The following is a 12,992-nucleotide window of genomic DNA, read 5'->3' on the forward strand; positions in this document are numbered from 1 at the left end:
TTTCATGTGCTATGTGCAGAGGTGTTTTTTTCTGTTCTTAAACTGATCTCCCTGTTGGAGCTCAGTCTGGGGGGAGTTCTTTTTTTTCTCCTTATCTTTCCTCATGTTGTGCTTTTCCATGTTGTACCCCTCTGACCTGTCTTCCCCATGTGATGTTTGTGTAATGTATATATGGTCGGATGGGTAAGATGGCGCCGCCATTGCGTGCAATAGGTCGGCAGCCTTAACATGAAATTTCCCCTTGTGGCACTAATAAAGGTATATCAATCAATCAATCAAATACACAATTAAATAATTAATTAAATGTGGCAATAATTAATTAAAATTGTGAATAATTAATTAAAATTCACGAGTGATGGGAGAAGGGAGCCGGAGATCGACAGACGGATTGGTGCTGCGGCTGCAGTGATGCGAACGCTGCACCGGTCCGTCGTGGTGAAGAGGGAGTGTAAAAGCAAAGCTCTCAATTTACCGGTCGATCTACATCCCTACCCTCACCTATGGCCACAAGCTGTGGGTAGTGACCGAAAGAACGAGATCGCGGATACAAGCGGCAGAAATGAGCTTCCTCCGAAGGGTGGCTGGCCTCTCCCTTAGAGATAGGGTGAGAAGTTTGGCCATCCGGGAGGGGCTCAGAGTAGAGCCGCTGCTCCTCCACATCGAAAGGAGACAGTTGAGGTGGTTCGGGCATCTGACAAGTATGCCCTCTGGGCACCTCGTGGGCGAGGTTTTCCGGGGATGTCCCACCAGGAGGAGGCCCCTGAGCAGACCCAGGACACGCTGGAGAGATTATATCTCTCGGCTGGCCTGGGAACGCCTTGGTGTTCCCCCGGATAAGCTGGAGGAGGTGGCTGGGGAGAGGGAGGTCTGGGCTTCTCTGCTTAGGCTGCTGCCCCTGCGACCCGGCCTCGGATAAAGCGGATGAAAATGGATGGATGGATGGGAAATAATTAATTAAATAAATATCTTTGACACTCAAACTCAGGGGGGCGGGGTTAACGCCGATTGAGTCAAAACCATTGCTTTGGCCTGGTGGCCACTGTTTTCAGCAACCGGCATGTTGAAATTAACAGAACTGAACTTTGAAAGACCATGTTTGTGTCACCAATAATATTTTTTAGCCGAGAATGTAGTGGTTTAATCTTCAGATATCTGGTCGGTTTGTCAAGATACACCCTCTTTGCAAAAGTGCTTCGATGATTTCGGAGATGTCTGCCCAGCCCAGTCTCCCGGCAAAGCTTGGGATAGACCTGCTCGCCTCGCAAGCAATTGAGCTGTTAGTACCGCCAACAAATTGCAGGTCCCGGTACACAGCTGCCATAACCCCTGCAGTACACCGACTTCATTTACTGAGATTATAGTTATCGGGTTTTTATTCCCTGATGTTCGTATGTGTCATACCTGTTTCAGTCACCAATTCTGCACACCACGGAGCAAGGTCAGCATGTCTACGATATCTTCAGCTCTCTGAGTTAACCCAGCTGGGTCACATGAAAGTGTTGGCAGCATCAAACTAATCTAACGGTCATCTACAAATAATTCACGGGTCATATCTATATGATTTTACAAAAAAATCATCCTTATTACTGCCAACTATTCCAGAGACGTGAAAATCTACAGCAGGGGTACGCGTGCCAACTGTGGCACCCGAAGGGTTAACTGATGGCATGAACATAGATGGACTGACTATCAGGCATACCGGGCATTGGCCCGATGATTTTTAAAAAAAAAATTTTTGTAACCGTATAAACAATGAAAGGTGGTGGATTGGCTAGATGCTGGCCGGTGTGTAAAAATAACTCAGTTGTTTGGTGGTGGCTATGGCGTAGCTTCCACAGATTCAGTAACATTAGCAAGTGGTGGAGGCCAGCAGGTGGATGAGAGAATGGGGAGGCAAGAGGAGAGACCTGAGGCAGCCGCCGGTCCGAGTGTCAGGTGAACTGAACTTCAGGTAAGAAGTTATGACCTGTAGTCTATCTGGGTCAGCTATAAACCAAGTTTAGGTGGAGTTTATTTTTGTTGTGCTGACTTTTTACAGTCAGTTACAATAACTCGTACTGCGTGCTAGTGTTACGAAATCAGTTTCACCCCGGTTCTTTTTTTATTCCTCGAGGCATCCAGACTCAGTAGTCATTTTCACAAAAACCTTTATTCATCTTTATTCATCTTCATTTAAGCATGCATCTTCTAGAAGGGGAGACGTGCAAGGCAGATCTTCCACTCCTTTGTTTGTTACAGTCAGCTTTATGAAATTGACCCCATCATAAAACCCCCATCGTGTGCTGCAAACTCTGTGTTTGTGTGTGTATGCATGAGCACGTGAGTGCCTGTGTGTGCGCGTACCCGTGTGTCTATGTGAGTGCACCGTTTATTAGATTCAGGTTAAAGCATCACCATCAGCAACCCCCAACTGTAGCTTCCTGTCTCCTTTTATGACAGCAGACTCCCAGTCAATAAATTCTTTTCCCTCTAAACAATTACACACACTCTCAGGCCTACAGCTAAGCCAAACCGAAACACAGACAAATCCTTCCTTATTCCTCTGATCTAAACAAATTTAACACATCATATTATAATAATTATTTTCTTGTACTCACACTAGCTAGCATGACAGAGTTTCTATACACCACAGGTGGGTGCTATGATGTTACTGATAGTGAACTTTATTTTATTCATAAGGTTAGTTACTAGAGTTGCCAACAGTCCCGCAAAAATAAAATCGCGCCGCATTCAGAGAAAATGTTATGCATTTCGTGTTGAGCTGAGAAGGAAAACAGTTTGTCCCGGACTTCAGCTAGAATGTGTGGAATAAGGAATATTTTACTGCTACTTATACTTATTATTGGCATTATCATTGTATTAATTAACATTGCATTAAACCACATAACAAGCATTTGTAATAATACATATAATCAAGAAGCAGGCTTGAGTGAAGGCCTGAATGTATTCAGCTTCTTGTTGCATTTGAGTTTGCCTAGCAACAGGTGACGCAAAGAGGAGGACAAGTCCATGGGGACCTCAAAGGCCTGAGATCATCACCATATTTGGAAGAGGATGCCAGAAAGGGGAACTTCTGTGTCTGCATTTATCTCTTAGAATAGATCATTATCTGCAGAAGAGGCAAACAATGTTCTTAAGATGCAAATTATGTGCTTGTAAACGCATGAGGGGGCGTCATAATACCCTGATGTTATAAAAGCAATCTGAAGTGTATTTTTGGGTGGGGATTTACAACTGATGGTTTCCAGTGTACGTCTCCCCACGCTGCGTGTATTCATTAAAATCAATTGTTTGATCGACCTCTTCTGGACCATGATTGTTTTACTCTCCTCCTCAATTTCGGACCCGTAACAAATGGAAAAAGACACAAAGCTGGATTTATTCTGTCTTTACGCTGCACAGCTGCCTCTTCTTCTCTCATTCTCTCCCTGTCAGGAGTTTTCCTGCAGTGCAACTCAGGTCGGAATAAATGACACTCACACAGGTTTGCAAGTTTAACGTGCACACGGGTGAGAACTCAACGGAGACTCACACCCTGCAATAATTGTCAGCTTTTATTTATACTTCAAGCATATTCGTGTAGCATGTACAGGAAGAGATAAAATAGAACTGTGCTGCGTGCAGACTTCCTGTTGAGTCTGCACAGAGCGTAACTTCCCTATTTAAGCTGAATACTAGAAGAGCAAACACATCTAGATAATGAAATGTACTTTCAAGCATAAACATAATAGAAATCCTAAAATCCTAATAAAATCCTTTGACACTCCCCCTCCCTCTCCTGTTTTTACTTCAATCATGAAACTGATCAATGATCAGCTGATCGGCTTTTCTCTCTTGTTTGTTTATCGCCCACTTTGCGCCAGAAAGAGGAAACCAGCGGATGTTGCGCTAAACAACAGCAGCACGTTTAAGCTTGATCAGCTGTTGTTAGAATTTATTTAATATTAATTTCTAGTATCAGCTGATGTTTGCTGGAACCACAGCTGTAAAAGCTGCTGGTCATGATATTGGTTTGGATATGTGGTGAGAGGGAAACATGAAGATGAAACCAGGAGATGTCCTTACTGAATCATCAGAGCTGGACAGGTGATGGAGAAACAGGTTTACCTTTTAGGTGACATGAATGAGTTGAAGTTCAATGAGTTTGAACTGTTTCTGAGAGACAAATAACACCAGGATCCTTTGTAGCTGACAGCTGGTAACTGTGCAGGGGTAGATCTAGCAAAGTTATGCCAAGGTGAAGGTAGGGCATTAACAGGGAAAGGGGGGCACAAAGAAATACTTTCTTATTCTCATTTAAAATGTCTGGTGTTGAGATTTATAATCTTAAATACTCATAGGCTGATTATATTGCTTTATATAAGAGAGGCCCAACTCTGTGTACATTCTGTGCCAAAAAGTGCTGACAGGAACTGCATGCTTTGACAGAGAAAATAGGACCTGCAGCCAGAAAGTGAAACTAGGTAGGGTGTTTGATCGAATCTTAAAGTGTTGTGTGACGTACAGAGCAAGTATATAAATAACTACGCTTCCTTTTTGTGCTTTAGACCTGGGTTTGTGTGTTCGCGTGTTCAGGTCTCCATAACCCGGGATATGTAAAATTAAAGATCATTGTATGAGTTTGACCACTTTGAGCCCTGTGTCTTTCTTGGCCGTTCAAGAATGCAAAGAACGGAATTTAATATTTCCTTTTATTAAATAATTATCTGAATTTTACAACCAAAGTTTTTATCTGATGTAAAATGTATAGAAATCATACATATACCAACATGACTGTACATCACTGTCACAACAGCGTTTGTTTTCATTCAAAGGCTTTATGGCTTTAATACCTGGTGGGCCGGTCTCTAGTCAAAATGCCCGGGCCGATTTTTTGTCCCAGTCCAGCCCTGGGCACGACACGCAGTGATTTAATCTGAGAAGGAGCATCAAAAAATCAATGGCCGTGCCAGCGGTGCAAATCACAAATCAGCTCGCATAGACACATTAGTTGGGCCTCTTCTTAATGATGGTATCTTAGCCAACAACCCCAACTACCAGATTCAACTTGTAATTGGCTAAAAATAACTTAGCCTACTGGTTAGAGGGATGTTGTTAGCTTTCCACATTCTGACACTTCAAAAGCTTCAGGAGCTTTCCACTCAGCGCAGCATCAGCACCATGGAAACACATGGATACATCCGTAGGCTCGAGACATAATGCGTTTTTGGGACTTTCAGGTGTATGGACCAATGTTTTATTTTCTGATCAAACCAGAAAGCTTTAATGAGCAGCTGGATTTGTCTCGCATTAACTGGCTGAGTTAATGCCAGTTAATGTGACATCGAAGCAGCTGGAATCCACAGCTGTGCGTGTTCATGGATCTTGCATTTTCACCTGCTGGATATCACTACCTGACAAGTTTAACTGTCTTCAGAACATTGCAGAGGCCTTATTGACAGTATTTGGCTCTACATATCTGTGTGAGCAGATTTTCTCTCACATGAGTGTCCTCAGGTAGCCGTCTGAATGCTGGACACTCGGAGACCTGTGTCTCCGAGTGCACCCTAGCCTGCATAAGTGGAGGGCTGAGCAAGGCGATGACCCAAGGCCCACCTCTAGCACCGTCACCATGTGCTTGTCCGCAGACAGAGGAGCCTCAAGAGTGAGCTCCCAACAAGACACTCGAGGTCAGACACAAACTCAGATTTTCTCTCACATGAGTGTCCTCAGGTAGCCGTCTGAATGCTGGACACTCGGAGACCTGTGTCTCCGAGTGCACCCTAGCCTGCATAAGTGGAGGGCTGAGCAAGGCGATGACCCGAAGGCCCACCTCTAGCACCGTCACCATGTGCTTGTCCGCAGACAGAGGAGCCTCAAGAGTGAGCTCCCAACAAGACACTCGAGGTCAGACACAAACTCCCAGCTACTGGGCGTCCCCGTGCTGGCCATGTAAGTCCATGACACACAGGTAAAGCACCAACAGGGAGCCAGCATTGCAGGCTGGGGACCTCTCACTCACTGGTCGAATGTCAGACACAGCAAGGTCTGACAACCACCACGGCATGCAGTTGGAGCAACAGAATGCCAGAAGCACTGGCAGTTGGCTAGGACAAGCCCGTGCGTACGCTCCCCAAGGATCTCCAGCTGGAGCCTTCGGAGCCCAGGGCCCGAACCTGGAATCCCAGGAGCAGAGAGGAAGCGTAGATCACCCAGCCGCTGAGAGGGTACACTACTGGGTGAATGCAAGAAGCGGGCAACGCCAGACAGCGAGCCAGCGTTGGGCTGGGGAACACTAACTCCCTGGCTGAGGCATAAGACACAGCAAGGACCGACTGGCGGGCAAGCCGGCGAATGCAGCAATACGCCAGGAGAACACAGCCTGCAGGCACAGTGCAGCTGCTGGAGAGGAGCTCCAAGCCAGGGACGCGACCTGCAGGTTGCCCCAGGACCAAGCAGCTGCTTAGCTCCATCTGGAGACAGGGGAGCCGCAAGAGTGAACTCGAGGAGTAGACACCCGGGCAATATGCCAGGGGAACACAGCCTGCAGCTGCACCAGTAGCAGTAGCAGCAGCAGCAGTAGTAGCAGCAGCAGCAGCAGCGGCGGCGGCGGCGGCTTAAGCCTTCCTTCTCTCACCCCAACCGGTCGCAGCAGATGGCCGCCCCTCCCTGAGCCTGGTTCTGCCGGAGGTTTCTTCCTGTTAAAAGGGAGTTTTTCCTTCCCACTGTCGCCAAAGTGCTTGCTCATAGGGGGTCATATGATTGTTGGGTTTTTCTCTGTATTTATTATTGTGCGATCTACTGTACAATATAAAGCACCTTGAGGCGACTTTTGTTGTGATTTGGCGCTATATAAATAAAATTGAATTGAATTGAATTGAATTGAAATTGAAGCTGCAGTCAGAGCTGAGAAGCTTCCCCACTCAAGCAATGACAGGAGCCCTGCTGGCTGTGTGAACCGCGCACTGAGGGCAACATGCCAAACAGAACAGGCTACACTAGGCTGGAGAACACTCATTCGCTGGCAGAGTATCAGACACAGCGAGGTCCAGCTGGTGCGTAAACTGGCAAAGCGAGGGCAATACGCCAGGGGAACACAGCCTGCAGTAGCTGCAGTAGCAGCAGCAGCAGCGGCGGCATAAGCTGCAGTCAGAGCCGTGTGAGCAACACGCCAGACAGAACAGGCTACACTAGGCTGGAGAATGCCATTCGCTGCAGCGAGGTGCGACTGGCGTGTAAGCTGGCGAATGCGGGCAAAACGCCAGGGCAACACAGCCTACCAAGCCACTCGAGCACAGCAGCTGGCTATCACTGTGACAGAAGCCTGCGATATGCGGATGACGCCCCAGACGGGAAGGCGAAGCCGCCAGCTGGGGAAGTCAAGTCACAAGGCAGTGACACAGTGCCAGGGAGAGAGAGCCTGTCACAGCAGCTCGGCCACTCAGTGGATGGCCAAGGTAGGACGAGGCCCAGGGCCTGTCCCAGGTGTAGAGCAGCTGACCTTCACCATCCACGACAGGGGAGGTACTGGTGGCTCAGGCCACTGAGGGCCCAAGTGAGGAGCAACCCAAGGTTCGTCACCAGGGCATAGCAGCCACTTTGCGCCGTCCGTAGACAGGAGGCCAGCAAGAGTGGGCCCGATGAGACACTGGACAGTCGGGAAATGTCAGCTCACTGAGCGGGCACCGGCTGGCCATGTGACCCATGACATGGGGGCAACGCACTAGACAGAGAACCAGTGCTGCGTGCTGGAGAACACACATTCGCTGACTGACGTAACAAACACAGTGAAGTCCGACTGGCGTGTGAGCCAGCGAAGCGCAGGCAGCCTGGAGCTGCAGTGTAACCAGGGTCGTGACTCTCCGTCGGTGGCAGCTCACTGAGCAGGCCCTGCTGGCCACGGAGACCCACAACATTTGGGCAATGTGCCAGACAGAGAGCCAGCGCTGCAGGCCGGAGAACTGTCAACCGCTGACGCAGCGAGGCCTGGCTGGCGCTTAGCCTGCAGCAGTGCTGGCCACTAGGCCCAACTCAAAGGATGTCAGGAAGGAGGAGGGCGCTGGAGGACAGCTGAGCCTAGGCTCTGAGTCCTCCCCACCTCAACTGAACACGGCCATCTCCGGACGTCTGCATAGGCCCCTCAGCTGCTTCATCGCGAGGTGGCCGCAGGGTAGACAGGCAGTTCCAACAGTCAACCCTGGTCATCTGACCGGCTTAGCCAAGCGTCATAAACATCAACCTCCTGACAATCGAACTTCCAGCAATTACTCTCGCCATGCACTGCAGTAACCAACTGCAGGCAGGGGACCATAAATGCTGGGAGGCAGGGCACTCACTGCCTGCAACCAGGCCAACTAGGCAGCAGCAGCACCTTCTGCGCTGAGGCTCCGTGATAGCAACAACCTTGAGTTCCACTCTACTAGATGGGACCTCAGCAAGGGCTAATTCCCACACCCAGCATGCTCCAGTCAAGAGCTGAAGGGACCCATCTCGCCCAACACTGTGCCCAGGGACCAGCAGGGGGCAGCCGAGGGACAGGTGGGCAACACCGGAGGAGAGGATGGAAGCTTCTTCAACATCCGCCACCTGATAGTCAACCTCCACCAGCCCAGGCCTCACAGAGGCTGAGCCATGGGAGGGACGTGTGGGAGGGGCCAGTAGTAAATCAGCAACAGGTGTGGGAGGGGACCCAGCCCATGGCCTGCGTAACTGGTGTCAAAACAGTGGCAGCCATGTTCCCCATAGTAGCCTGCTCTCTCTCTCATTTGGAGGCAGGCGAAGGGGGAGGGGCGGGCTATGTAATGTTTTCAGAAACCAAGCACGGTCTGCCTAGCATGCAAGCGTCAGCTCCTTTAGCCAGCGCAGAATGCTCTAGGCTGCTTACATGTAGTTATTTATTGTTCCTTTTCCGCCTGGGCACAGTCACACTGCTCGTGCCTATCATAAAAAGGCAAAAATGCCATAAACAGACATGTTTGGGACGTGTAGGCTGCCATACTTCTGCTACCAAGCAAGGGGGTGAGGCCACACACTAACCAGGAAGTGCTAACAGGTAGCCGGCACTGAATTCCCCTTTCATTGTTTAATAGGCCCCGCGTCACAGTGCTACCAGAAAAAAGCATATGCTGGGAACACTGATACATTTCCCCAATGTAGCCGAGCTACGAGCTGAGCCCTGCTGGTCGCGTTAACCTTCGAGCTGCGGGCGACACGCCAGACAGGCTAACCAATTGGAATGCTACTCGCAGGCCGGCTGACGATTAGCGGGCACAAAACGTAGCCTGTTTATTCCTGTTTATTCCCCACAGTGTGAAGCAGGCCAACAGCGAACGCTTGGAATGCTGAATCCATATTCGTTCTGTGTTAACACACATAGCAGCCGAGCTGCACAGTGCCCAGGTGACAGCGTATGCTTGAATGCCAAAGCCGTATCCCCTCTGTGTTTACATACATAGCAGCCGAGCTGCACAGTGCCCAGGCAACAGTGTATGCTTGAACGCTGAAGCCGTATCCCTGCTGTGTTTCCTCACTGTAGCCGAGCTACTCGCTAGCCAGCAGCCGTACAGTGAGAGGTTTTTATATGGGACCAATCCAAGGACCAGTTTGGTGATTCCAGATCCCAGAGTGTTCCAGTTTTCACTGGATGGCAAGCTACCCAAGATCCTAGGAGGTGATACACACACACACACACACACACACACACACACACACACACACACACACACACACACACACACACACACACACTCATTCACACATTGATGGACTGGATTACAAACACAGCTTACTGAAATAACTGAAGTCATGATTACATTTATTATATTTAAATTATTGGCCCATGGCTGCATTTTATGCATTTGAAGGTTTTTTTATTTGATTAATTTTCGAGTAGCTGTGAAGTCAAACAGATGTTTCATATGAAGCAGGCCTGCACGTGCTCTTTCCTCCTGGTAATAGACTGGTTCTTATATAGCGGTTTTCTACTCTTCTGAGCACTCAAAGCACTTTACACAACTTGTGCATTCACCCATTCACACAGCCATTCGCACAAGCACATTGTTCTAGGTTTTTTCTAAGTAACATTCACACACATTCATAATCCAATGGATGCATCGGAGAGCAATTTGGGGTTAATATCTTGCCCAAGGATATTTGGCATGCAGACTGGGGAGGCCAAGGAACCACCAACCTTACGATCAGTAGATGACCTACTCTACCGCCTGAGCTACAGCCACCCCGAAGCATCCTCTTCAAAGCTTTTGTTAAACCAAAGTAAAAAGCTCTCAGTCTTCATGTATAAAGTATATTTATTATCCTCTCTGTGGGGTTAGGGTTTGACCTTTGACACTGACTCCCTGCCCTGCTCTCTGGGCTCTTATTTTGAAGGCCTGCATCTTCTCTGAATATCATCCACCTGGTCAGTCTTTGTCTCCACATGTGTCTCAACATCACATGTGTCCAGATGTGTCTGTGTTTGTCCTCCAGCTGTTCTAACAAACGTCACATTTCTGTGTGACAGAGCAGAGAGGATGGGCTGTTTTCATCATAGACCATATAAATCCACTTTGTTCCTCATCCTGTTTGTACGCAAAGCACTCTGATCCAAACACCTTCATCCTTTCTCCCAGTAAGCATGTAGTATGGTGTCTGGAGCAGCTGTTAGTCTTTATAACCATTACTGCTCCCAGCAGACATCAAACATCCTGCTGGTGTTTGCACAGTTCTCTGTTTTTAATAACGCAATAACTGTAGAGTATTTTCATTATGTTGTAAATAGTTTTTTGAATCCTCGTACTCCACCTGCCTGGGAACACATGAATTTCCCAGTGAGGGACAATAAGGAATATTTCTAATCTACAGTGACCCATGTGTGACTATCACAGCAGGCCTGACACCATCATCATGTTCACACAGTAAGCTCTGATGTTTGGACCAGTCTTGTTGGACCCTTCAGCACCAATAATAACCTGTGACACTGTCGTTGGTGTCTTTCTGCAGAGACGTTAGCTCAGTGTAGAGGCTAATCACTGGTAGCGTACCTTTACCTGCATAATGCTCTCTCAGTATCTCCAACACCTTTCTCCATCATCCTCTGCTTCTCTCATAATGAGAGAAAGACTCAGCGTACACTTCTTCATTTTCATCTTCTTCTCCATCATCGGCCTCTCTCAGAATGGCATCCTTCAGACCTAGAAGCAGGTGACCTGGAAACTCCATCTCCCATAATTCATAGTGTATTTCTCATCTCTGCCATCTTCCAGACTCCCTGCTGAGCCCATAACCTGCTGGTACATTCATATTAAAGATAGGAACACCACTTTATTATAGGTCAAAGTGTAAGAGCACAAAAGACCTGCACACATGCCTAAATCAGAAACTAAGCCCTGGAGTCATGACCCGACTCCTGCTGCTGCTGCTTCTGGACTCTGATTTCGTCCCACACACCTGAAATGAACCCAGCTTCACACCCACACCCGAAAACACCAAACAGCAGTGTCTCTGTGAGTGCATGGAGGGGGTGGTGAGCTGTTAACAGGGTGGAGGCACTGACTCAGTATAACCTGGTGTAAATGTGATGTTTCAGCCATGACAGATGTCAGATCTGCAGCATTAGTTAGTGATCATGGCTGATGCTGGAGCAGCGGATTACTTAGCAACTGGATGCAGACATTTGAATAGTTTCTGCTCCAAATAAAATAAAATAAACGTCAGATCTGGATGGTAAAAATATCATGCTGGATATCTACTCTGACATGGACGGGTCATGTGTGAGGAACGAGAGGACGCCACTTGGAAAAGTGTCAACCTTCAGAGGCTGAAGGCAAGGCAAGTTTATTTATATAGCACAATTCAATGGCAAGGTGATTCAAAGTGCGTTACAGAGACATTATAAAACAAAAAACAAATTAAAATGAAAAAACAAGGAACAGTAGATAAAATGTAAGTTTTGAAATTTAAGCTTAAGAGTAAAACAGTGCGGATTTGGTGTTTTATTCAAATGCAGCTGAGAACAGGTGAGTCTTCAACCTGGATTTAACCTCCTAGGACCTGCCGTCCACATATGTGGACATCACATTTTGCGTTATTTAGACCAAAATACTCAATTTTGCTCTACATGGGCCTGATATCCAATTATGAGGACATTATACTGCTACTGTTCTATCAAATTTTTAAACGAATATCCTCATTTGTGGCTCTCATTTTTCTTAAAAACAAAAATAAGGTAAAAAAAAAACAAATCTGGGAATTCTTTGTTTTTAGATTCATTGGGCCCCAATATGCCCAAATGTCCAAGAGAAATTGAAACTGCATGTCGTGGAAGAGTTCGGGTCTTAGGAGGTTAAATAAACTGAGTGTTTCAGTTGATCTGAGGCTTTTTGGGAGTTTTTTCCAGATACAGTGGCTTGCAAAATTATTAACTTTTCCACATTTTGTCACATTACAGCCACAAACATGAAAAATCAATTTTTTTGGAATTCCATGTGAAAGACCAATACAAAGTGGTGTACACGTGAGAAGTGGAACGAAAATCATACATGATTCCAAACATTTTTTTTTTTACAAATAAATAAATGAAAAGTGGGGTGTGCGTAATTATTCAGCCCCCTGAGTCAGTACTTTGTAGAACCATCTTTTGCTGCAATTACAGCTGCCAGTCATTTAGGGTATGTCTGTATGGGTATTCTTTGCACATCTAGAGACTGAAATCCTTGCCCATTCTTCTTTGCAAAAAAGCTTCGCAACTGCACTGTGACAGCCTCAGAGGTTGTCTAAGAGAATATTGGGAGGGAGCAGCAACACCATGACAGCCACGTGGACAAGAAACAGGGTAACTATGTGAGAATGCTGTTTGTTGATTACAGTTCAGCGTTTAACACAATAGTGCCCAGCAGACTGTTCACAAAGCTGAGGGACCTGGGACTCAACAGCCGTCTGTGTGCATGGGTGTTGGACTTCCTCACTGGCAGAACTCAGGTGGTGAGGGTGGGTGGGTGTGTCTCCGACAGCATCAC

Source organism: Oreochromis aureus, unplaced genomic scaffold, assembly GCF_013358895.1.
Source record: "Oreochromis aureus strain Israel breed Guangdong unplaced genomic scaffold, ZZ_aureus HiC_scaffold_63, whole genome shotgun sequence".
NCBI classification, from domain to species: Eukaryota; Metazoa; Chordata; class Actinopteri; order Cichliformes; family Cichlidae; genus Oreochromis; species Oreochromis aureus.